At 40.1% G+C, this 26627-nt stretch overlaps 2 protein-coding genes across 2 annotated transcripts in view; both read left to right on the top strand.

Moving 5' to 3' along the window:
* LOC137277950 (uncharacterized protein DDB_G0284459-like) overlaps positions 1-14186 on the top strand; it is a 156385-nt gene extending 142199 nt beyond the window's left edge. Inside the window, exon 5 of the mRNA XM_067809966.1 lies at positions 14176-14186. The gene's annotated coding sequence lies outside the window, so the exon portion shown is untranslated. The remainder of the gene's footprint in view (positions 1-14175) is intronic.
* Positions 1-26627, top strand: part of LOC137277953 (uncharacterized) — a 182576-nt gene that overhangs the window by 129683 nt on the left and 26266 nt on the right. The gene's annotated exons all lie outside the window — the stretch shown is intronic.

The raw sequence follows: 26627 nt of genomic DNA, 5'->3' as shown, positions 1-26627 counted from the left end.
CGCTTACTTACATCAACGTAATATTCAAAATACTCCTATATGTGACTAGTGTGGTTTAGCCGATACCGTTAAACATTACATGTTTTATTCTTCATCATTCATACCTGACCCGTGAAGGTCCCGGAGTAGATTAGGTCGTCAGCAACCCATGCTTGCCATAAAAGGCGAGTATGCTTGTCGTAAGAGGTGACTAACGAGACTGGGTGGTCAGGCTCGTTGACTTGGTTGACACATGTCATCGGTTCTCATTTGCGCAGATTGATGCTTATGTTGTTGATCACTGGATTGTCTGGTCCAGACTCGATTATTTATAGACATCCGGAATATTCCTGAGTGCGGCGTAAAAGTAAACTCACTCACCCATACCTTTGTGGTTAAGGTTTATAGGTTGGCTACAGCATAACTTTGTAAACATTTCTAACCACAAAGTTACAGAAAGGATGTAGTACTTGGGTGTCAGGAAGAAGATTTTTTTAGATAATTCTAATATTATAAGTCTTGCTTATGTGTTCACAGTAGCAAAATTGTATGTTTACAAGTGCAACGTGTCAAATACTATTAAAGATTTTAAGACAGAATTTTTCAACCAGTTAAGAGTTATAAACCGTAGTTAGTACAAACATAAAATCATTATGTTGTCCGCTTTTGACTCTGTGTTGCAATAAAACAACGATAATCTTGTTTTGGATTACAAAATAATGGATGTCGAATGAATCTGTGTCTGAGAACCACGTGTCTGACAACGTTGTATATGTAGGTCGACCTGTACCAGTCGTGGTCTTTCTATAGTTGTTATTATAGAGTGAGAAGATGTTTTCACGGCATGTTTCATTTTTTCTTTAAAAAAGAAAAGGATATGAAAAGGTGAATTATAAATATTGACTTCAGGTCGCGAAAACACACTGTCATCAGATCTTCCACCCTATTTCTAGGGACTAACAACTACTCCTTGAACATATTTTACCGAAAAAAGTTTCAACGTAAAAAAAAATGCATAAATAAAAATAATGAAAAGAAGCCCAGAGACTTTCTTCCTAAAGTTGCGGAAATCTAGACTTGCCACATTATCTAGACTTGCAACATTTTCTAGACTTGCGTTGGCTCTCTTGAATATATTTGCTTCAAGGTTTGAAGACTTAAAAGGCGTCAATAATTATGCAGTTATATCAAATCATATTACTTCGGGCCATATAACGGGCGGTGGGGTAGCCTAGTAGTGAAAGTGTTCGCTCGTCACGCCGAAGACCCGCGTTCGATTCCCCACGTGGGTACAATGTGTGAAGCCCATTTTCTGGTGTCCGTGTCATAGCTGGAATATTGCTAAAAAGGGGCGTAAAACTAAACTCACTCACTCACTCGGTCCATATAATACGTGTTTTCACCTATATGAGATTTCTTTTATATACGGATCGTGTTAGTCTGTTGCACAGACTCTGAAACAAATACATCTTAGAAAGTTCGTGCAAGTCTAGAAAATGTGGCAAATCTAGATTCCCTTAGCTTCAGGAAGAAAGTCTCAGGGCTCCATTTCATTATATCATTTATTTCTTACTATGAACGTTATTCAGTAAAATATGTTCATTTGAGAGACTAGTTGTTAGTCTAGGGTCGTTCCTAATAGTTTCATGTGCGTCTGTGTAGTTGCTAATCACACACACACACCAGACATAACTGTCTACAGTGGATTTCTTCTCGCTTATACTGCATCATACAGTTTGCAATCCTATAGAGCGAGAGATATGCTGAGTATGGCTTTACGCCGCTTTGTTCCAGTAATGTCACGGCTGGGGTCTCCACAAATGGGCTTCATACATTGTACCAATGTGGGAATCGAAGTCGGGTCTTCGGTGTGACAAACGAGCGCTTTAACCACTAAACTACTCCTTCGCCCCATTTACATATCAAGAAATATAAGAGAACTTAATTTCTGAGACAAAATGTCAGTTTATTTCCTGTAATTAATGAGGCTTAGACCAGACAATCTAGAGACTGGTATTACGAGCAAAGACCCATGCGCCCAGCCACCCGTCCCACTGACCACCATTTCGCCATGCACTGATTTATGCGGCGTAAAAGTAAATTCACTCACTCACTTATGTGGGGTGAAAGCTGTAAGGTATACAAGTCTTAGATTTTGTCCACATTTGCTGACCCTCGAGCTGCTGAGTCATTGCTGGCAAACACCATCTGGATATAGGGGTATTTTATTGAAGGTGCAGGAAAGTTCAAAAAGTGCAACCGGGAGTGTATTTAATCGAAAACATGCTGGCTCGCTCCACTCCAGATAATGCAATATTGATCTGCCAGTCCCATCTGATCCTGCTCTAAGTTGGGTAGCACGACACGACACTCACAGTATAGAATGTGTAAATATTTCCGCATTCTAAACACGAGTGTAAGGCGTTCAACAAGTGTTGACTGATTTTACTAAGATTACGTTTTTGTTATAAGGACAGTCTTAAAAACTTAAAGGAAATTAGATTCTACTTCTGTGCACAAATGTTTTTCTTTCTGTACCTACCTACTACGACAACGATTCATTTGACGCCTATATCCCCCGTCGTGATATCGCTGCATTACTACTAAAAGGGCGTAAATCGTTCATAAAATTGACCGGATGGTTATCCTCGGAGTTCTAATTGATTTCGAGTAATCATACCCCGCCGGAGTGGGTGATTTTAATCACAGGATTGTTTGGTCCCGACAAATAAAAAAATAAACAAACTTTATTCATTTGTCAAATGAAGTTTCGAATGGAATGGCAAATTATGTGTCTCTCTAACATCCACCATTACAACTTTGGGAAGTCGGTGCAAATAACGAGACATGACTGACACGCTTACGTGAACAATGAATGAATGAAAACCACGAGTGTGGGTTTGAGTCAATCACCCACTCCCCAAGAATCTAGTGAGCACATCATGTAGCCAAACATATGACCCTATAAAGAGTGTTTTAATTTGTACACGTGATACTGTCGACTTTAACCCATTCGGGGACATATCATGTGGAAGGGGTGGAAATGGAGTTCGCATACCAAATAATGAACTGTGTAGGCGTTTACATTCGAGTCGACAATGTAAGAACTCGTGCAGTCTGAAAATGACTCACTGGTACTGAGTTCAGTTTTTAAATGCCACCAAACCTTTTGAATCGCTCCCTGTTGTGGGGTAAGAGCCACGAGGCCTATGGGAAGTCACGATATTACAAATCATTCTCTGTGAGGAGGTCCATAGTACATGAATGAAAGTAGTAATTCATTGATCGTGAGCCGTTGTTAGCACAATGGGGAGGAGAGGGGGGTGGGGTAGGTGGGTGGTGGTGCTAGTTTCCGGGATTTGATGATCAGACTCCGTCGCTTAGGTGTCGTGTAAATCGACGTGTTTGATCATAATATTGATCACATGGTGATCTGGAGCAGATTCGATAATTATCAAACGGCAAGTTTACAGCTGGTGTATATACCAATGTAACTTTATAGAATAAATGCTCCAAACACCCATCTTATATTTGTTTTATTATCTTGTGAAGTAGTTTTAGACATTTCCAAGTAACTTGCTGCAAAATACATTACAATCCGTATCATATCTGTTCTCATTAATGTGTAAATGAATAATTCATTATTTATTGACTCTGAATTGCGTAACAAATTGTTTATTCATCACACCGTTGCACGTGACTTCGTTAAGGAAGTCGAAGGTTCAAAGTCCACTGTTTATCAAACCAAGGTGAACAGGAGCACATAGTATTCCATGTCGCCGAGCACTTATAATACAGGTCAATGAGTACAATTGTATACTGACTGACGCTTAATCTCTAAAACATTTACCGATCGAGCTGGAGTAGCATATCAGCTCGTCACACTGAAGACCCCAGCTCGATTCCCCTCATCAGTACAATATGGGTTTCATTTTTCAAATCCCCCGCCGTGATATTTCTGGAATAATGCTAAAAGCGACTTAGAACAATACTCACTCGCTTTAAAATACTTAATTTGGACTGGAACAAAAAGTCCTTTCAAATTTAAAAGGTGTCCTAGTAATATGAGAACCTGTGGAAAATCTATCCTTGTTTCATCTAGGGATAAAGCTAATGTAAGGTTTGGTTAAGAAATACAACGTAGGATTCAAAGTATGTGAGACAGGTTATGTTAAGAACGCCAATGTGAACTAGGGGAAAATTTTATATGGCACATAACACAATGTAAAATCATGCGTCCGAATACTTTTTTTAAAAAAAAATTATTTTCATTCTCAACCCCGCGGAAAGGGTAAAATCCATGAAGACGCTTAGAAGTTAACCCATCACATCACCATCTCCTCCTACCGGGTACCCTTTCATTGCTTGGCAAAACGAGACGTGTTTCGGGAAAAAGGTGACACCATGTCTGCTTCATTTCGGCGTGACGAGCGAACGCTTTAACCACTAGGCTACTCCATCGAACCTTAAATGATGCGTTTCTTTTGCTGTTTAGTATATGTTGTAAGAACGTACGAGGATGTATTATGTCTTCAATATCACTCACGTACCCGGGCCAGGAAGACTGTATACGAATGACTTGCACCTTCATGTTCTTCCTGAATCCATTCAGATGAATAGTGACATTGCACATAGCATAAAGAACCCATTAACACTGAAACGGCACAATCACTTATCGCGAACTAACTGAACTTAGTCGTATAATAACAAATGCAGAGCTAATAGCTAAAACAATTATAAAAGATTTTTTTTTTTCCTGGAATAAAATTCTACAAATTCCTGATATGATTAAATCAAACTATCAATGATTTTTAAAATCAGTAACATTTGTCGTGTCAGAAAGAATGTGATAATATGAGTGGGAGAAATGTTAATCTTGGCACCACATACAGAGCTGCATAGTTAAAATACCAACCATTTATATTTGTCGATGATGACACGTGCCGCTCCCTATGCTGCCTATATATAAGCTGGCCTCACCTTGAGGCGGTTTCTTCGACAGCTGTTTGAACGGGTGACGATCCAGTGCTATGCATGTCACGGCTGTCTTCAGTTCGAATCTGGGATAGAGCAAGCTCATTCAAGTAAGTACCGTTTTGAAACAATAATGACAAAATATGTGAACTATATATTTAACGATATTGATATCTAGAGAGCGACACTAAAAGTTGTAATGGTGTCTGTTTATGAAATAGGACCAGTGAAGATACGCACGAGGCGACTAAAGGGATCGGGTGGTCAGGCTCGCTGACTTGGATGACACATTACATCGTGTCCCAGTTGTGTAAATCAGTGTTCACGTTGTTGCATGGTTAATGACCAGATGGTTTGGCCCAGAGTTGATTATGTACAGACCGCCGCCATACCTATATATACTATTGCTGACTGCGGCGTAAAACTATGCTCACACACTTTATGATGAAATTGGCACAATTAAACCGGTGTTCAAGTACGGTAAGCTATGGTTAGAAAGGACACAAAGTGACCACTGACGTTAAGTTAGTTCGTTATAACAAAAGCTATGTATATTCATTTCGACAAAAATATAGACCAAGCGTCCGTACCAAACGCGCAGTTCGTTATATCCGTCATTTCGCTATAACCGAGTTCATTTTAAACGTAGTCTACGTATGTGAAAGTGAACAAGTCCATATCCACATCTTGTCTTCAGCTTGGATAACAAGACAACGCTGCGGTCAGAGTGGTCCAAGCACACCTAGTGTCATGGGTTTATCCTTACAAATATTTCATTCTTTATTCCCCAGGCAACGAATGTGTTATGTCCATTGCCCGTACCTGGGTTAAAATCGGAAACATCGAACCCACATTGACGATCTCTCCGACTGCGTTACATCGGTGGCGTTGTGTTAACGGAGTCGACTGCCGATCGAGAACAGGAGGTCAACGCTACGCCCACTCGTCAGCGTATTCGGTCACACCTGACCACGTGGATTTAGGTGCAATGTGCATTTCGAATTTACATCCGCACCACTGACTGAGACTTCTATACTTGGTAACATTGCACCACTTGGTAACTAATCAGACTTCAGTTAATGGTGTTTGCCGATGGGGAAATACCCTGAATTAGTTCATCACACTGAGTGAATGAATTGAATAATTTAACAGAACCGATGAATTAATATTACGAAGGGAACACTATAAATACAATGAATAAACCTAGTAGAGTGAATGACGCTAAGGAAAATTCGGCATGAACGAATGTAAGCGATGATATTCAACCCATGTAATCTATTCGATGGAGAGAATAGAACGAAGTAGAATGATATCAATCTAATGAACATAATCAACCGATCAGATATATAATATTTATCTAGTTGATAGAATCGACAGAATAGAAATAGACTAATATTTCCCTAAAGTATGAAACTGGTTCAATGGAAATAGAACATTAATCTAGTGGATAGAGTTGCTGGGACGTGGATAGACTAATAACTGACTACGGGGTGGAATGAATAGAAAAAGTAAAGAGAAGAGAATCAATAAAGGGTAAGCATTGAAATGAAACTGCATTTTAAAGGAAACACTTGTTCCAACATACACCACCAAGTGAACTGTCTAGAACAGCGGGAGGAACCACGATGTGTAAAGTATTGAATAACATACGCTATTGTATCCTGGAGAGGCTTATCACGACACAGACAGAGTGAGCATTGGCACAGTCGGGGGTATATGAATAAGAGGAAGACGTGACGTTATCAATCACAGGTCGGATTCCATACATTGCGACATTGTCAAAGTCAAGGACGAGTTGCTAATGGCGTAGATATCAGAGTAGACACGAGACCCGACCTTGTTGATGTATGCATGGTGTGCATCTTCCTTCTTGCTAACCATCCTAACTGGTCGTTAGTATTTCATGGGGGCATCCTGTTCCAAGGTCACTATAACGACGTGGTTTCATCACCTTCCGCGTTTTTTCGGTTCTGCTCACGCTGGGTATCATGTAGGGAGTGAGTGAGTGAGTGAGTGAGTGAGTTTAGTGTTACGCCGCTTTTACAATATCCCAGCGATGGGGAGCTGGACAGGTCGTAGGTGTGTACAATTTCGGTGAAATTAAAGATTTGTGAATGTGCTAACAGGCTTTTAAACGGGACTAAATCAGGGTGAACCGGGATTCGAACCCATGATACGAGTTTCTCTCACGTCTACAGCAAGCGGTGCTTTTATTGTCTTGGCCATATATGTACCCATATCACTGTGGAGATTCCGTTCAAAGGAATCTATAGTTTTACGACCGTTTGTTGGACGTATAAGTGTGGCCCATATCTGTCAGCCCCCGCTGTGATATTGCTGAAAGCGGCGTAAAACCCAGCTCAGTCACTGGTCTAACTAAAGTGATTCATGAACATCCATCTTTAAACCTGGATACGATTGCGAGCATTTACCAAAAGCAGCAATACCAAATCAGTCCTGGTGTAAACGGGTCACAAATTGATCAGTTGTGTGGATCAACGTCAGCGATTATCCAGAATGCTGTGTTGTATGGTCAAATACTAGGCGAATTTATTCGCCAGAAGAAAGGGCAAGGATGAGCCCAGAAACACCGAGTTGTAAATATCAAATTAAAACAAGTTATAAGTAGCTACTATACGTTAATTGTTATGATAGGTGAGTTTAGTTTTGGCAATATTCCAGCAATATCAAGGCGGAGGGACACCAGAAATGGACTTCACACATTGTACCCATGTGGGGAATCGAACGTCGGTCTTCGGCTTGACGAGCGAACGCTTTGTCCACTAGGATATCCCACCGCCCCATTTAACACCAGACTTACGACATTTCCACAGCATCAATTCATTATAAGACTGTTATCAGTATGAATGGCCGTATTTATCATATCACACTGGCAGCGTTAACCGCCGTTCCATCCTATTGTTATTTTGTACTTGATTCAATTTGTACCTGATTCTCTTTTGTAACCTAACCCAACGATTAACCTGCATGACATTCACAAACATCCCGTCCCGGGTCGCGATGATAGCGATAGTTCATCAACAGATTGTTGACTGCGAAAAGTGCTGGCAGGTCACAATAACATGTGTCACGTTACTGCAGGTCCGCGCCAGTTTACCTGTGACCTGGTTCTGTCTGTCATGTAGACTGGTCATCTTTGTCGGTGAAGCTGCGCCCGGGGAACATGACTTTCAAGCGATCGGGGTGTAGTCCATTCGTCGCAAGTTTATCACCAGTGGGATGGGCCAAGATTCGACTCGAAGTTTCATCTGTCCTTTCTTCATCCCTGTTCGTGTCAGTTGTTTTGAAAACTCAATTAATTCACAGTAATCAACAAAGTGGACACTTGTTTTGTCTGTGTGAGTGTAGTTTCACTCTCTCACTCTCTCTCTCTCACTCACTCACTCTCTCTCTCTCTCTCTCTCTCTCTCTCTCTATTTATATATATATATATATATATATATATATATATATATATATAGTGCTAAGACCCTGTTAGTGACAGTACATACCTTGATGGCAGTTTCAGCGTTTCAAGCCCTTGTGCTATGAGATTTGCTTTGAGACCTGACCAAGTCATATTTTCCCATATCAAATGCAAATGATTATTTTTTTATATTCTTTGGGTTCACTGAAGGTACTTCCCCAAGGCTATATTAGCAGTATTGTTGAATGTTTGTTGAGCTCACTGAACGTTATTATAAGTTATTCATTGGTTATGGTTAATGAAGTCTCGTTACACGCATGAAAAAAAGAAGCTAAACTTCAGAAAGAAGGCTACATTTTGTATATTTTGTGTTAGTAAGTCAGATAATCTAATAGATTTGCACAAGTAGGATATTGTTCAAAGAGGAACTTTTCCTGTTTGAACATCGGTTCAAGTGCTGTTGACATCAATTGTAAGCGGTTCCAAGAACACCCAGTGCCTATCCTGCGAAAAACCGCTCAGACCGGACGGCGCTTGATCGGAGATTCTTGATAAGGATTGAAAATTAAGTCTTATCGACACAACTGGAAATTGCGAAACTGCACGCTAGTAAACACGTTTCACTAGTTCCTGTTTACTAGAGTGCGCGTGCCTGTGCGTCACAACAATGTGTAACGGAGAATAATTGGGATGCGACAACAATCGCTCTTATGTTGCCGGATGTGATACTGTTAAAGTACACGCTAAAGTGCATACTGCAGAGCAGGGTAATTGTGTCTGTGGCGCCACTTTGTTGTGTTCACAAGGACATTATCTTTGACCTTGGACCATCCTAACCGGGTTAGGGGCGATGGGGTATTCTAGAGGCTAAAGCGTTCGTTCCTCACGCCGAAGACCCTGCTTCGAGTCCCCACATGGGTACAGTATGTGAAGAAGCCCATTTCCATTTCCCTAGCCTTGATATTGCTGGAATATTGCCAAAAGGGGCGGGCATAAATTCAAATCAGTAGCTCACTTAACGGAGTTTGGTGGTCAAATGTATTATCGCCATGGGACGCAGGGTGTTTTTACAAATCAAATTTGTCATAACAATCGAGCAAACAGCAATCAAATAAATGAATGATTGTGGTTTTATGCCACATTTACCCATATTCCACTAACATCGCGGAGGGGACACGTTAAGCTGGGCCTCGTCTCGCATAACACACTATAGCTTTGGCGAACGTGAGCGCGCGCAAAGGGAGTCGGGAACCAGCTTAGGGACATGTGATCTGGTACCAACCGTTTGGGCCCGACAAACCATTGATTACTACGCGGTCCAATAAGTCGCACAACCAGACCATCGGATCCATTTAGTCACCTCTTTCTCTTAACGATGGTCTGCTTTCTCCAGCCGGGAAGTCTACCTGGAGAAACAGTCACTCATAGGAAAACATGCCTTTGTTGGTAGAGAGCCAGTGGCCACAGCACCCAGTAGCCTCTCATGCAGGTTGTCCTTTTTTAACTACACAAAGACTTTTGTTGATTTTCCGAAACTAATATTGTTAGGGTGTGTCATTTTGTCAGCATTTCAAGCCTGCGTGGTCTGAATTGTACATTTGTACCCCTGGGGCCTATTGTTCAATACTCCGTTATCGTCACTGCCGGTTAGCTCTAACGACCTGGGGTCTGTTGTTCAATACTCCGTTATCGTCACTGCCGGTTAGCTCTAACGACCTGAGCCATGAACACAATTTTGCGAGTTAACCACACTGTTTAAAAGTTAGCGGCGGTCCTTAGGTGTGTTAATCATTTTGCGAGTTAACCACACTGTTTAAAAGTTAGCGGCGGTCCTTAGGTGTGTTAACGTAACGTCACGTTAACAATCTGTTAAAAGTAAGCGGCGGTCCTTAGGTGTGTTAACGAAACGTCAAGTTAACAATCTGTTAAAAGTTAGGGGCGGTCCTTAGGTGTGTTAACGAAACGTCAAGTTAACAATCTGTTAAAAGTTAGCGGCGGTCCTTAGGTGTGTTAACGTAACGTCACGTTAACAATGCTAAAAGGTAACGGAGATTTCGGCAATAAGATAATCCTCTGCTATTATGTAACAGTCGGTTAAATGTTAAGAAAATAGCCGAGGTTTGAACAACTGGGCCCAGATCCCGAAACAAATGTACAGACCACCCAAGTCTGAAATGCTTACATAATAACTCACCCTAACTAAATTTATTTTAGTTTCTGAAAATGAACAAATGTGTCTGGACTCCTTTTTATAGTTTGCAAATTACCTATCACGAAATATACTTCAGGAAGTGTTTGTCTGTAGTGTCTGTCTCTAGAATCTCGCAGTTTCTGGACACATGGAGTCACTGAACTAATTTTATATTTCATTTTTTGAAGATAATTTTCGAAAAATTGGTTTTAAAGAAAAGAAAGATTTATATTGATGCCAGCATCTTTAATGTAACTAACACGACGTCTCGGAATCTATGCTTGCTCCTTAATGCTGTGAGCGGCAGGGAGAACTCGCATTAAGCATTCAAAGACAAAAGCCCTTCAAAGATTTGTGAGTTTTTTTGTTTGTTCTTTTCTAATCGGTTAGGATGTTTTACTACATCATTTCATTTCGTTACATGGATGACCCTGTTTTGACCCAGAAAGGGTCAACGTGACCTAACGTCTTAATCACTGAGATAAACAACAGGCGAACTGCACAGTTAGGCAAGTGTGAAATTGTAGGCTATTGTCTTATAACATATGTCCTATTTGGGATTACACTTTCTTAGTGAAGTACAAATCCTATACGGGATTCGCACCCGCACTCTCAGTCAGGCACCTAATCGCTAGCACACAAAGTCAGCCGCCTAGCCCGCTCAGCCACCGCGACCTCCTTAGACTGCGTCAGTGATGCCAAGTGCAACTTTCATGGGAGATGGGTTCGATATAACAACATCCTGAACATTATTTCCTTAATGGAATAATTTTGGTTGAGTGGTAGTGTAGGTATATGGATGAATAGTTAAGTTGCTGATATAACAGTTGGTCAGAGTTTCATTTCATTTCGAGAAAACCCTAAATGATGCATGTCTTTGAGCTGTATCCCGCTACATTCGTGTTGTTCAGTACCAGTGATTTCTGTGTTCTGGGAAGAACATTACCACGCCAACAAAACGAGGAGAAGATTTAAACAATCACTTGTTAAATTGTCCAGTTGGGTGAATCAGTTTAGTTTTACGTCGTATCCAGCAGTATTCCAGTTACATGGCGGCACCATGTAAACGACTCTGGACCAGACAACACAGTGATCAACAGCATGAGCATCGATCTAAACAATTGCAATAGAATGATTAGTGTCAGTCAAGTCAGCGAACCTGATAACCCGAACCAGTTAGTCGCCTATCACGACAAGCATGGGTTCCTGAAGATCAATTCTATACGGATCTTCACGGGTTCCAGTTGGGAAAACTATTATGCCAAATTATTCCGTTAAGAAAAACAGTAAATTTTCTACTCTATGCGACAACCCGAGAGCACGCGAATGACGACTGCCCATTACTTCTGCATCACAGAAAATCCGGGTTAGAACTGTAGTAAGAGGCAAAGAACAGATCCGCGTGGTCAGTCTGTCGGACTTTGTTGAAACGTGACGTCGTATCACAGTTTCATAGACAGATGATTGCGGTGTCCGTCACTAGATTGTCTGGTCCAAACTCTTTTATCATTGTACAGACCGCTGTCATATAGCTTGAACGAAACTAACAAGATCTTGTGTTCTGTCGCTCTGACTTAGTTGACACTTGTCATCGTATTTCAGTTCCGCAGATCGATGCTCATGATGTCAAACACTGGATTGTCTGGTCCAGACCCAATTATTTATAGATCGCTGGAGCCTTACTTCCGCGTTAAACAACCAACCGACATAAACACACTTCTAATTTTGGTGTCCAAAATTCCGAACCACAGTGCTTCAAAAAACATTTTGTGTGATTTTGCTTGTTAATGGAATAATCTCTCACCCACAGTAGATTTAGAATGCATCAATTTAATTACAATCATTTAATCTAAACTACCTGAAAAAAATGTATAAAATTCAAGAATATTTCCTATTTGGTGAGAGGAAGATTAATATTTTACACCCTAAGTTAAAAAAACTTAAGACATTCGATCATGGTCTTCTTTTAAATCAATGCTGATCTTTTTCATGTCAAGTTAACCGAAAGTAAAACTTGCCCTTGTGGCCCCCTGGTGGAAGATGTCAATGGTATATTTTTAAAATGTCCAAAGCATGTAAACTGTCGGTCTAATTTGATTCAAGGCTTTGAAATCCTAAATGTTATTTTAGATTGACAATCCTGAACGATAGCCTTAGTCTGCCACGAACTAAAAATGAAAATATGTTTAGTCTAGTCCTAAACTTATTATACGTTGTAAGCGATGTATTTAATGTGTGTGGAATCTTGCCACCTTGCCACTGTGCATTGTTCACTACATGTATTTTGTTAATTGTCAGGACTTTATTACGTTGAACAACGTTTGACCAGTCCCCTTCAGTGCTGAATAAAATATGTTCAGACAAACCAGACAAACAGATTTCCTCAAGGGAGCGGAGTTATTCCGCTAATGGTCGTATGTAAATATCCTCTCCATACCTGTCAACTCTCACGCACCCTGCGTGATTCTCACGCATTGGAGACTCATGTCACGCACTTTTGCGCAGGTACCAAAATCCCACGCATTGAGAAATTTGAAATTTTTCCTAACAAGATCTTTTTCCTCAATAGGCCAAATGTTTTAGAGTGAGTGAAGTTTACGCTATTTTTAGCAATATTCCAGCAATATCACGGCTGGGGACACCAGAAACTGGCTTCATACATAGTACCAATGTGGGGATTCGAACCCGGGTTTTCGGCGAGCGAACGCTTTAACCACAATCCACCCATCGCCCCTAATTGCTTTGAAACTGAACGAAGATTGCCATTGACTGGTGATTGTATAACTTTCTTACCTCCAAACAAAAACATGAGCCATCACAAAAAATATCAATCAGCTCTCAAATTGAGAAGTGGATCAGGACCCCAATCCACTAAGCGCTACGACTTTCTCCTGAGATATACTAAAGAGTTACGACAGACGTAATTTTACAAACGCAACGTGAATCAGGATCCTGGTAATCCGCATGCTTCGTCCGACGTATTTCTGTATGGTCGTTTTGAATATGTGCAAGTATTCAACGTTCGTCCGTCACACAGAAGACTCGTGTAATCATGTGGATATAGTGTGGAGGCCAGTACCGTGATATTGCTGGAATATTGCTGAACGGCTGTAAATCAAACCTCACTCACTCCCTGTAACCAGAACAACAATAGTAATGACGCAGCTCTGCAGACGTAGTGATTTTATGTGTATGGTTGCAGCAAGTTCTTGTTTTCGTGGACCACTGCTGTTTGCTTCGTCAATCATCTTTCACTCACTCACACATTATGTCAAACGTTTTAGAAGAGCAATAACCATTAACACTCATAATCGGCCATTGAAATGGCCATGCAGATGTGATACTTTCTAGGACAGAGATTTGTAAGCGAGTTGGAAACATATATAATTTATAATATATTTGTTTAAATTTCAAAGCAGTTGAATTAACCCCAACTACGTACTATGCACATCATATATATAAACCCCTTTAACCTTGGTCAACCTTCATCCATTGACATCCCTCATAGGTGGATCCAGATTTAGGGGAGCCCCGCTTTCTTAAAAAGCTGCAACCCCCCCCCCCCCCCCCTTGTCCTTCATTTGTCTTCTTAAGCTTAGATAAGTTACAAAGTGTACATTTATTCACTGTTCAAGTTTCTAGCTGAGGAACATTAATAGCAATACCGACATTCGACAACAATTTTTCCTTTAACTCGAACATTACCATATATGTCCTTCTTGCGTAATAACAGCCAAATAAATAGTAAACATTTATGTTTACGAGCAAGTCGGAATGTTTGGTAACAAATAATTGACGTAATACGTCATTGAATACGACCAATGACACCCAATACCATTGAGTCCGCGCACTGCAATAAACGAATGACGTGGGAAACCATATGTGCCTACGTCATCAAAACGGTTGTTCAGTTATGTAAATGAGCCTTTTACGCTCGAGTTCTCGCTGGGCGTACGCTGTTTTCAAATTTGAAAGAACTTCCGTAAACATCAGCTGACCTAGATTTGTTGAGCAGAGAGAGGCTACTATACAATCTGGGACATTAAATTGTTGCATTGAGGAGTACTATAGTGCGTCACCTATTCGTGCGTTATCACGGGGTTTGATATTTTTACAATTTCGGTATGTGCTCGAAACTTAAATAAAGGAAATGTCGATACGTCACGTGAGGGTTGATGCACAGCTAGGGACTTGTATCGCTAAAAACTGCCATGAAAGTAAGAACAAGGCCCTGTGGGTTGATGTTTGTATTTTGTGTCCTGTTTGGGTGTGAGCAGATATGGTCTCAAGTGCGAGTAGCTGCCTTTCATCCTTCATGGGTTTGGGTTATTGTTTATAACGCCCCGTTCCATAGCATGGTGGACGATTTTTGTTTGCTATTTTGTTGTTTCACCTCATGAAGGAAGAAGAATTAGCATTAAATGTCGTTTAGGGAACAACAAGTTCTTATCCATAAAACGTGCCATGTATTCATATCTTGTTGTTGTTGTTTAAAGACGCACCTAACAATGTTCCCGAAATTCTAAAAAAATCGAGTCTGGGCCAGACAATCCAGTGATCAACGTGTTTGCTATTTTGCCAAACCCTTACCAGTAGTTAATGACGTATAAAGACTCCATCAATTACCATTAGAATAATTGTAATTGGTATCAGATATAGGACCCATTCCACTTTGTGGGCCAAATTACACTTCATTTGTTTGTTTGTTTGATTGTTTAACGCTGAACTCGGCAGTATTCCAGTTTTGTGGCCTCTGTGGTCTGTAACTAATCGAATCTGGACCAGGCGATTCAGTGATCAACAGCATGAGCATCGATCTGCTCAATTGGGAACCGATGACGTGTCAACAAACTCCGCGAGTCTGACCGTCCGGTCCCGTTAGTCGCCTTGAACGATGGCCATGGGTTCCTGATGACCAATTCTAAGCATATATGATATTAACGAATGATATGGCGATAACAGTAGTGAGTGCAGTCTTACGCCGTAGTTAGCTGTATTCGACCATAATCATTGCGGGGGATACAAGAAATAGGCTTCAGATAGTCGGGAAGTAGACTCAATTCAGTTTCATGCAAAATAGAATTAAATCACTTGTTTTGTTGTTATCTTTAATGAGATGGTATCCCGTTACAAGATTTCGGATCATGTTCTTAATCTCTTGAAATATATACATATGCGTGTTTTCAAAGATGAATAATATTTTGTCAAATCTAAACGGTGCAATTCAAGTCACGGGAACAAATGACAAAATGAACGTATACTGAAATTCGTCTAAGTTCACATATTTCATATACAGTTATTAATTCACTTCAATTCACATGGGTACAATGTGTGAAGTCCATCTCTGGTGACCTTCGCCGTGATATTGCTGGAATATTACTGAAAGCGGCATAAAACTCTGTGTTAAAAATCACTAATCAAATCTCATAGTTCAATGGTATCGGTAGTAAATGTAACTAACTTGATTTCTGATTCCCAATGAGTGGAAAGTACACACGAATAAATCTTTAGAATTCAGACCTAGAGGCATATACTATGAACTTTTTTATCTGTAAATATGTACATTTCAGAGACTAGTTTTTAGTCTAGGAAGAACCCCATTGTAACACCTACGCGCCCCCATCCACCCCTAGATCCGCCATTGCAGACGTGTCACTCATCTAATACAGCCCATGCGACCCAAATGCCCAGATGCATCATACTTCCCCATAACGATCGTGTCATTGCGGGATCTAAAAGACAAATTTTGAGATGACCTCCTCCTTTAAATGCTATCTTGTCTAGATATATTGTACTGTGAAGCGTTTCAAGTAGGGAATCATCTCATTTTTTTATATACATATATTTTAAACTCTTTTATCCTCGCAATGACACATGGGCCCATGATAACGCTAACCTTTCGCACATCAGCCCGGTGGTATCCTGACAAGCTTTAAATGAAGGACTCGAGGTTCCGGATGTTGAGTCGACAAATCGTGCGCGCAACACACACTGGGCTAGTCTGTCTCACAAGCCCTGAACCACGTTGTTTTCCTTACTGTCTAGCCATTCCTGCAATGCTAATGCCCTTGAAAAAACAAAGGGTAACCCGGATACCCGGGACAGGTAGGAAATGAGTTGGACGTAGGTAACCGTCTCGGAATCCGAACCCGTTATCATCATATGCCTAATAGATTAAATAATGTAATTTAATATGTTATTCTTTCATGATGAAAAGATTGTCTTTGAAGATTTAGACAAAATTTACTGTCACCTGTTTTGAATACAATACACGGTTAATATATTTAAAAACTCGAAATTTTAGTCTTCCAGATGAAGAATGTATTGCCATTTCCTTTCAAAGTTAATGTCAGGAATTAACATAACGGGTATCAGCGTAGGGTATTAGGAAACAGGGGATGGGGTAGAAAATTTGATTTCTTCATGTTCTGAACCTGTCATTTCACTGCGGTTCCTTTTCAATTTAAATGGTTTTTTAACATAAAAATCATAATATTTAAAGACAAAGCGTTAGTCTAACGTTAGGTCAGACATAAAAGCTTTCATTTGCTCCCCATCGAGATGAAGTACACTATTTCCAAACGAACTTGACTGACACAATTTTCAGGCGGGTTCACCACAAAGGGGAATACAGTTTTAGAAACTAAAGACAAGTTTAGTCAGGAACCACAGTCACAAATCACTATCTAACATAAACCTGTACCTTCTCTACAGCAAATAACGTTGTGGTAGTATTCGCATACCTCGACCACGTATGAAACCTGCGCATGTTTCAATTAAGGTTAAGTCATCAAATGTACAATTTACGGTAATTCCACGCTGTAGTTCTGCCACTGGTATGTTAACACTATCTTGTAATTGCCCCGTAACATACTTCCTGGTTGGGGTAAACGACCGTCTCCTGCGCACAGATGATTAGCCCAAGTACTTCCGGGTCACTACCACTGCAAGCCGACTCTAACTGGCTGGTTTCTAACATTCAAAGACATGTTTGTCGGGATCTGTGGTTTGTTAAAGACAAGGGACTGTTGTTGCGTGGAGAGCTTTTAGCATACACCTTTGACAGGAGCTGCGGCACGGTTTCTTAAAGGTATAGTTCAAGTTGCATAAAAGAAATAACCCCCTGTTATCAATAATATACTGGTTATTGAAACCTAACTGTATTCGCCTTAGAGCTTTTAGAAGCTGTGATGAAGACTTATACGTTCAGCTAAAATGTCGTGAAGAAGGAAGCACAATGCATAAACGAAAAATATTGGATTTGTCCAAAGAGAATGAACGTTATGAAAACTCTGATAAGGTCGCTTTTGAAGGTGTCCCAGTTTAACAAGTTTCACTTTAATGCGAGAGGAAAGGTCTCAGACATTCACCACGACTGCGTTCCATTGCCATGAACTCACGATCATTGGACGCAATTCTGCACAAAGGCAACCCGATAATGTGATATCTATCGCGTACTGTTTACCATACATAGGTTGTGACACATATACAACCCGATTCCCCGCATCGTGTGATAAATCTATCGCCAGCTGTGTATCGTGATATGTATCGAATTTCATAAATGGCAAATCGAGCTTTAACGAATCGGTACGGTGTCGAGATAATGCCTTATTGAAGACCCTCCGTCGTACACGATGAATCGGTTACCATGTATCATGCGATATAACAGAACACATATACCGTATCGTGACATATATCGTATTAGCGACCCTGTATTGGTGATATAAAACTTGTCGCTATTCGGTAACCCAATACCATTATGTATCGACAACCGTATGTCCCGCGATATTTGCAAACCGATATGCCTTGACGATTGCCTGTATATCAACACCCCTGTAGTGTGTTATATATCGTGTCGTCAGTAGACAATACTTGGTTCAATCAAACCATGGAATGGTGTTGCGAAATATATTATCGTGACTTTGTCGATGATAGTCGCCCGTAGAACTTGAATTATAATAACTAGGGTTTCAGTTTTCGTTCGGGACATCGAATTAGGAATTTTTAGTGAACGGTTTCTACAGAGGTGATAAAACAACTATCTTTACACTTGTAATTATGATTACGAATAGTAATCTAGTTCACGCAGTCGAGGCACGATGACCCTGATGTTGACCCTGGGTCCATGAACTTCGCTTATAATGAACATTCATATAACGAAATGACCGCTATAACGAAATAATGACTATAACGAAATGGCGACTATCACGAAATAACGGCTCTAACGAAATGACAGCTGTAACGAAATAACGGCGCTAACGAAATGACAGCTGTAACGAAATAACGGCTGTAACGAAATGACGGCTATATCGAAATGACGTCTCTGACTAAGCTAACGCTGAATTTCTGAATATATCATTTTGATAATAACAAATAAACCCATTTAAACTGAAAAGGAGCTTTAGTGACATGGGAAATTCAGATTCCAGAACGTGGAGAAATCTAGACTGGCTTCAATTCGAGATTTTGCATTACAGGAAGACTAAGCATTGAAGAAAATAATGTGGTTCTATGGACTGCGCTACAGGTTTGCTTAGCTCTTGCTTGCTGTATGTTTTAACCGAGATGCCAGTAAGGAACTACTGATGTCGGTGTTCCCTTGAACCTGTGAAGATGCGGGTTAGAATTAATCTTCAGTAACTAAAATATTTCTGACTCTCGCACTCATTGATCCTTTGAGTTCTATTTAACTGTCGTTAACTGTGTTGATAGCTCCATCCCATGTTTATACTGAAAGTATGTCTGCTTAAAACGCACAAAGGGTTAATGTACATTGATAAGGCATCTCCACACAAAATAATACAACATACACTCTGATTTTCGATAAATCATGTTCACGCGTGTTATTAGTTAAGTTCAAGAAAACAATGTAACTGGGGTATCTAATTGTTTCCTTGATTTGGATATGATTATCCTTTTTTTTTCTTTTCGGTTTTTATTTTATTTTTTTGTGTTTTGTTTTGTTTTGGTTGTTGTTTATTTGCGTGTTTTGGAAATCAGAGGTGATATGTGTAAGGAAATATGTAAGGCATATAATAATAAAAGTAGGTTTTTGAAACAAATCACAGCAAAAACTCAATACATTTCGGCTTTTTATGTTTTATGTAGCAAATTTCAACAGAATTTAATCTTTGATGCTACGAGATGTGTTTCGAAAACGTTATCAAAAGCTTCTCCTTTACCTGATCGCCTGCAAAATTAAGTAGTTAATTACCATGTTGGTATTGGTTGTCATGGATCTCATCATATATAATTTGCCCACAACAATACAGCGGCTTCCAACTACCCCAAACGTTCTCTTCAGCGAACAACTAGATACCCATTTAAGGCTCTCAATAGCAAATCGCATCAGTCAACATACCTTTTGTATGTTGGTACTTTTCATTAGATTCATTTCCCAGGAATCACATCTTATAAGTTTTGGAAACGCGGAAATATCTTTCTGGTCATGTGTGGGAACGCACGATATACGGAAACATGATCTGAGGAAGCGTCGTAAGATGGAAATGGACGAATACTGAAACCCTTTCATCCGGACGTAATGCTCCTGGTGACAAAGATGCGGTGAACACATGTCTGGATAAACGATCCATATAGTAAGAAATAGCAGTGGGTCTTAAAGTATTCACTTTGCATTATCGTTCCCATCAACGGGAATATTATATGGAATGTGGGTTTTTCTTACTACCGACTCCAAGACATATATAAAACCTTCATTCATACCTCACAGTATGTATGGGTAATTGTATATACTATAAAACAGTTTTGTATATAATATGTTCAGAATAGGCTCAAATGTTTTGGAAAGGGGGTGGGCGTGGCGGGTCATTATACATGACATGCAGTGTGCGTGTGCGTGTGCGTGTGCGTGTGCGTGTGCGTGTGCGTGTGCGTGTGCGTGCGCGTGCGCGTGCGTGCGTGCGCGCGCGCGCGCGTGTGTGTGTGTGTGTGTGTGTGATGGTATATGCCTCTCCATAAAAAGTCACCCCCAGCACACACCAACCAGCCCACACACCCCGGCCATAAACTATGAACGGTCCCTAAGGTATGGAAACCTGCTGGAACCTGATGTAAGTTCATCATTTACTTAACGCTTCTCGTCTTCTGCTGGGATTCTGTTATCAATTTCCACGTAAACGACTTTAAAAGATTCTTACCTCAGAATCAGCTGAGAACACTATACCTCTTTAAAAAGGAATATATCACACACGCCGATAATTCAGCTGTACACGTTGTCGTGGGGAAAACCAATGACTTAGACACAGAGGTATCAATCATTTCTATTTATACCTCACTTGGAAATTTGTTATCGATTTCAGAGAACAGGCATATGCTTTCAGGGAGATATGTTTTTACTGTCGTTTTCCTGTCACTTATCACAGTTCACAAAACATTTCATGAATTGATTCAGCTCGAAACTGGGAGTCAAAAGCTTATGTATCTATGCTCATCGCGTTGTAAATATAGAGCCTCCTCATACCGCGGCAGATTGAGCAGCTCTTACATATGTACCTAACGTGCCCCAGTTTACTGACAAGGTAACTAACGCGTGTCATCATGACATAGGACTCAGGTCTTTGTATAATATTTCTCGTAATCGTTCTAGAAGGTCGTGAAACTATTTTTGGATATTTCGGCTCATGCGCATTGTCGGAAATGTGCTGCCGCACGTGAATCTCAGTGACTTGCCAAAATAGTATTTCAGTTGTCACTCCGTGAGTCAATGGCCACTCACGTACTATGTGAGTCAGAACCACCATTTATTGACCATACAACATGAATGATGGTGATCACTATGAAATTGTTCCTTTAAGGGATGCGTTTTCTACTGCCCTTGCCTAAAAAAAAATATTTTTTTATAATATTTTTATATAATTTTATCGAAATATGATAGATTCCGAATTGTCCACATTTGAATACTTCTTACTGAATGAAAATAACTTGTTCCGTCTTTGTACGTCATAGGATACCACTTTGAAGAGCAAACGGAAGTTAAAGAACACATGATTTTGTCATATTATTAGAGATGATCTCCCTTGAGCGATTAACTATAATATAGTGTGAAAGAATCAGATATTCTTTAGTAACATGAAAGAGTCATATGCATGGGTGTTTTTAACCTGTTATAGGCTGACTTGCAAAACGAAGATTCGGGATTTTTAAACTACTTTACAGTTTTCTTTAACATCTTTATGGATTAACTAAAGTAAAATGAAAGAATGAATTATCTATAAAATCTATAAATCTTTTGATTAACTGATAAAGTATAAATGTGAAAAACCCGACTGTTCTGTGACGTCTTTACATTATCATAGTAGTATAAAAGATTCGACTGTTCTTTAATCTCTGTTGGGTGTTGTGACTATTCCGCACACTGGGAACACGTTCCTATATTGGAGTGAGTTTTATTCTACTCCGCTATAGCAAATTCCAGCAATATCATGACAGGGGATCCCAGTGATGGTCTTCACAGTTTGTGCCAATGTGCATGTGGAATTTTCACGGAAGCTAGTTTAGTATTCTGTTTTTCACTCTCCAGCATAAACTGATTGAAACTGCCTACAGTCGGATGACTCTCAGCTTTCCCGCTAATCCAGCAAGGTCTAAGACTATTGTGACAGAGGTATTAGCATTGTGACCTCACAATGAGTGAGTGAATTGATATTTAACGTCACTTCGGCAATATTTCAGCCATATTGTGACGAGTAAATCACTTTGACGTCATACGCGCGGCATCACGTGATGTTATTACAAATGTGTAATAACATTGTAGATCTATTAAACACTGATATATTCAACTGGTGAGTAATAAATTTGTATAATGTTACCCCCGATTTTCCTTTTCTCATAAATGATTTGAAGGAAGTTAACATTTCAATATTTAAAAAGAAATAAACTGGGATATGGAGAGGAGTCATGAACTTAAATAAATTGTGTAGTGAATAAGTCAACGTTGTTAATTGTCGTAATCAGCAGAACAGACAATCGAGTGATCAGCATAAGGAGAACCCACCTGATACAGAAAACTGCCTAGTAGGATCAACAATGGTCGTATTCCGGTTCGCTCTGATCAGGTTTCTAGGTTTCACGGCACAACAGTGCAATCTTTGTTTATCCTTCGTAAACTTGGAAAAATATACATTCAAAAAAGAGTTATTCACATTTCCTTGATAACTGCTAGCACTGAACCATACTGAACAGCACAAGAAAAGCAAGTTTCGCAAAAATGAAATCTCATAAATGTAAGTGTTCATATTTATGTCTACTGTTTAAAGACTTGACAAAGAGCCAGTGTTAAGTTTGTTTTTGCTGTTCAGTATAGTTAAAATATGTAGACAGTTTACTTATGTTAAACAGCTGAATTCGACTTCATCAAATCTCAGCTTAACACTGAAATGAACTAGTCTTCATAAGGTTATTAAATGTTAATTATTCTACATGCGCCCATGAAGGTACGCTGTTGTTATCAACGGTACATCAGACTCTCGACACGTAAAGGTATCACAACTGCACAGATATGTATATACTAACATAGTTACATGTACACGCCACCTGTGACGTCATAAAATTACGGACAATTATTATTGTGTGCATATCTTAATGAAATTGTCTACTGTGATATTTACCAAAACATATAATTTTTTTATATATTTTGAATACTTACATTTTGACACGGTTTTTCTGTTATTCACATTAGCTATATTATTAACTCATTATGCATGTACATGTATTGGAAAATATATTCGAATACACAACGGCTACGTCAATACAGGATGAAAGGCTGGAATTCAATGAAGGGGATATCCTTTCCCGGAGATGAATGTTTGTTTTGTGTTGCGTGGTGATAAATCAGCTATGGACACGCGGCTTCTCAGTAAAACAGAAGATTTCTTACACTAGTGAAATATCAAATACACGTATGCAGTAAATTGGTGACTGAGTGAGTGAAATCAGCAACCAGTGCACAATCCATAAAGTTTGCGTTGAAGAGACTCATCCTGTATATAAGTTTGCCACAACTGCAATAGAATAACGCTTAGTCCCTGAATATATTGGATAGTAACGGATAAATTCATTCAAACTGAAAAGGAGCCCCAGTCAGACAGGAAGAAATTCTGAGTGAATCGTGTGTGTGTGTGTGTGAGTGTGTGTGTGTGTGGTGGGGGGGTGAGGGGGTGGGGGGTTGTGGTGTGTGTGTGTGTGTGTGTGTGTGTGTGTGTGTGAAGACACAGCGATACAAACACTTTTTATTTCTGTTCAACTAACAGGCATTTATCAACTTTCCAACGAAAAGGGACACTTTAACCCGTTGTTCTCGTGACATTCGTAGGTAACAACAGTGTTTGCATCCTGACGTTTGATAGAAATTTCCGAAACTCAAGAATTGTATCGCCTTTGCTGTGCGATAACATTACGGACCTTCTCCTGACAATTAAACGCAGATCCTGTTTGCAGGTCTGGTCTGTATTCCAAAGAGCGACTGTAGCGCTTCGACTGTCCCAAGTTTATGTCAGTGAGTGAGCATGGTTTTACGCCGCGTTTAGCAATGTTCCAGCAATATCACGGCGGGGGGGACAGCAGAAATGGGCTTCACGCATTGTACCCGTGTAGGGAATCGAATCTGAGTCTTCGGCGTGACATTTTAACCACTCGGTTACCCACCGCCCCTAAGTATGGGAGTTACGATCACATAGTGGCGTTAAGATCACTTTATGCAAGCAGGCCTTTTCCAGCAGTTTTTACAAGAGACGATATGATACAACATTATTTGGTCTCAGCTGTTACCAATGAACTTCCCGTATCTTTGTCTATTTGTGTGGTCGAATCCCAGTTGGCCTGGAAAATGTTTAAGATCTGTGAACTCCACCACAGCGCTCGTGGAAATCCACAAGTTTCCGCTGTGATTTATTTAGCAAAGTTGTGTATAGCCCCAGATCACTCGCGCTGTGTCCACTGTGTCTACCATACGTTTGGTATTTAACGCTGTTTCCTGGTAGGTACCACTTACATCCTCTTAAAACAATTTCATCGTAAATAATGTCCAGCACGGCAGTACATATCTCTAACGTGAATGGCAGTGATATAGCCTTATGGTCAAAGCTCTGCTAATATCGTCGAAAGCCCGTGTCAGATTCCGAGCATGGTTAGAATGTGTGAATTTCTGGCGTTTCCGCACTAATATTTGCTGAAATATAGCGACGTAAAACCATATATTCTCTCACTCACACATAGATATTTATTCAAACGGACGATTCGTCTTCAGACAGTACCGTCAGCATTCATTTTACTTCCGTATATTTTATGGCAGCTGTATCGGTACAACTGTGGGAACTTTGATTGTTTGTTGTGATTCTAAAATCGTACAGGAATACATCTACTGTACAGTATTTGCATATTTTTGTACATTGCCAACCATGAACACAAGACAAAATACGAGCATGTCCCACACGGGAACGAAATCACGTGTTTTAACATGCATATAAACAAACGCCAAAGTTGTTAGGATTAGTGACGTCACAATAATAGAGGAACGGGAAACTTGTTTTTCCGAGTTTTCAATGAATGGAGAATAACATCTGCCATCACTTCTTGGGGAACAGGAAAATATATTCCTACGTTCGACCTGATGAATGAATTAATTCAGAGACAAAGCCTAGGACCTGAAAGTATCTTTTAAGTGGAGTATATCCTAGGCTCATGTTTCACCTACACAAAGACGCCAAAGGCCTAAAATATGATCTTTGTGATCAAAACCGGGTCACTTCTCCAGAAATATCTTAGCCCATCCCTTGAATGTTTTCTTCAGCTTAAAATGTGAAATAATAAAATCAGCTTAGGGGACTACTTTTGTTTACAATTTTGTTGTTATACTGTAAGCTCAGCAACATCCCAGATATATGGCGACAGTCTGTAAATATTCGAGTCTGGACCAGACAATCCAGTCATCAACGCGTTTGTTATTTTGGTAAACTCTTACCAATAGTGAATGACGTATACAGTGTCATTAATTACTTTTTGAATGTTAATTGAAGATCTAAGGCCCATCCTACTCTGTAGGCCAAATTACATTTTGTTAGTTAAACTTTATTGTTTTACGCCGCACTATTCCAGCTAAATGGCAACGGTCTGTGAACAATCGAATCTGAACCTGACTCTGAATCCAGTGGTCAAAAACATGAACATCAAACTACGCAGTTGAGACACGATGCCACATGTCGCCCGAGGAAGGCCACCTGATCCGGTTAGTGTCATATTAAGATAAACATTGTTTGCTGAAGACCAGTTCTAACCCGGATCCTCTCTGGTCTCTAATTACAGAATCTCACTGACTCTATGGACTGGCACTACGATTTGTCACTATAGACACAAGGTATCAGGAGCTGAATAGGACACGATTCCGTAGCAGTGTCTTGTATACACAAGATGCAGGATTTTTAAAAACAACATACGCAAGAGAGGTAAGAATACTGGATGAAGGATGTGACAGAAGTTTAAATCCAGTATCTATACTATTTGCATCTTCATAAACCTAAGCAACCGTGGGGTAGCATAATGGTTAGGCTTGTCACGATGAAGACCCAGGCTTGATGTCCCCCGCCGTGACATTGCTGGGATATTGCTAAAAGCGTAAAACCACACTCACTCTCTCACTCATAAAATCTATCACAAATCACAAATCTCTCACACACAAATATATATATATTCGAACTATATGGCGCCCCTATATGAAAATGAGGCGTCTGGACCAGGCTATCAACGCCATGTAATTCATAGTAACATCATCGTGACAAAGCCTCCTCCTTTCACAACACTCTCGTAAGCCTAAGATCTCGTAACGTCTCGTAGTGTTCGTACCTCTTATGCTGTAAAATAGGAGGTACGTATAGTACCAGAAAAGTTACGAGACCACTGGGCCCTGTTTCACAAAGCGACCTCGGCGCATGGTACAGTCGTACTGTTTTAATTTTACGTAAACTAGAGGAGAGGGAACAGAGTGAACCAATGGCCGATACTTCCAGACATCGGCTCATTTTGAATGGTCACGCTATATCAGTG

This window comes from Haliotis asinina, chromosome 3, assembly GCF_037392515.1.
Source record: "Haliotis asinina isolate JCU_RB_2024 chromosome 3, JCU_Hal_asi_v2, whole genome shotgun sequence".
Classification (NCBI taxonomy): domain Eukaryota; kingdom Metazoa; phylum Mollusca; class Gastropoda; order Lepetellida; family Haliotidae; genus Haliotis; species Haliotis asinina.
The sequence above is the reverse complement of the archived record's forward strand: the minus strand, read 5'-3'. Positions and strand labels throughout refer to the sequence as shown.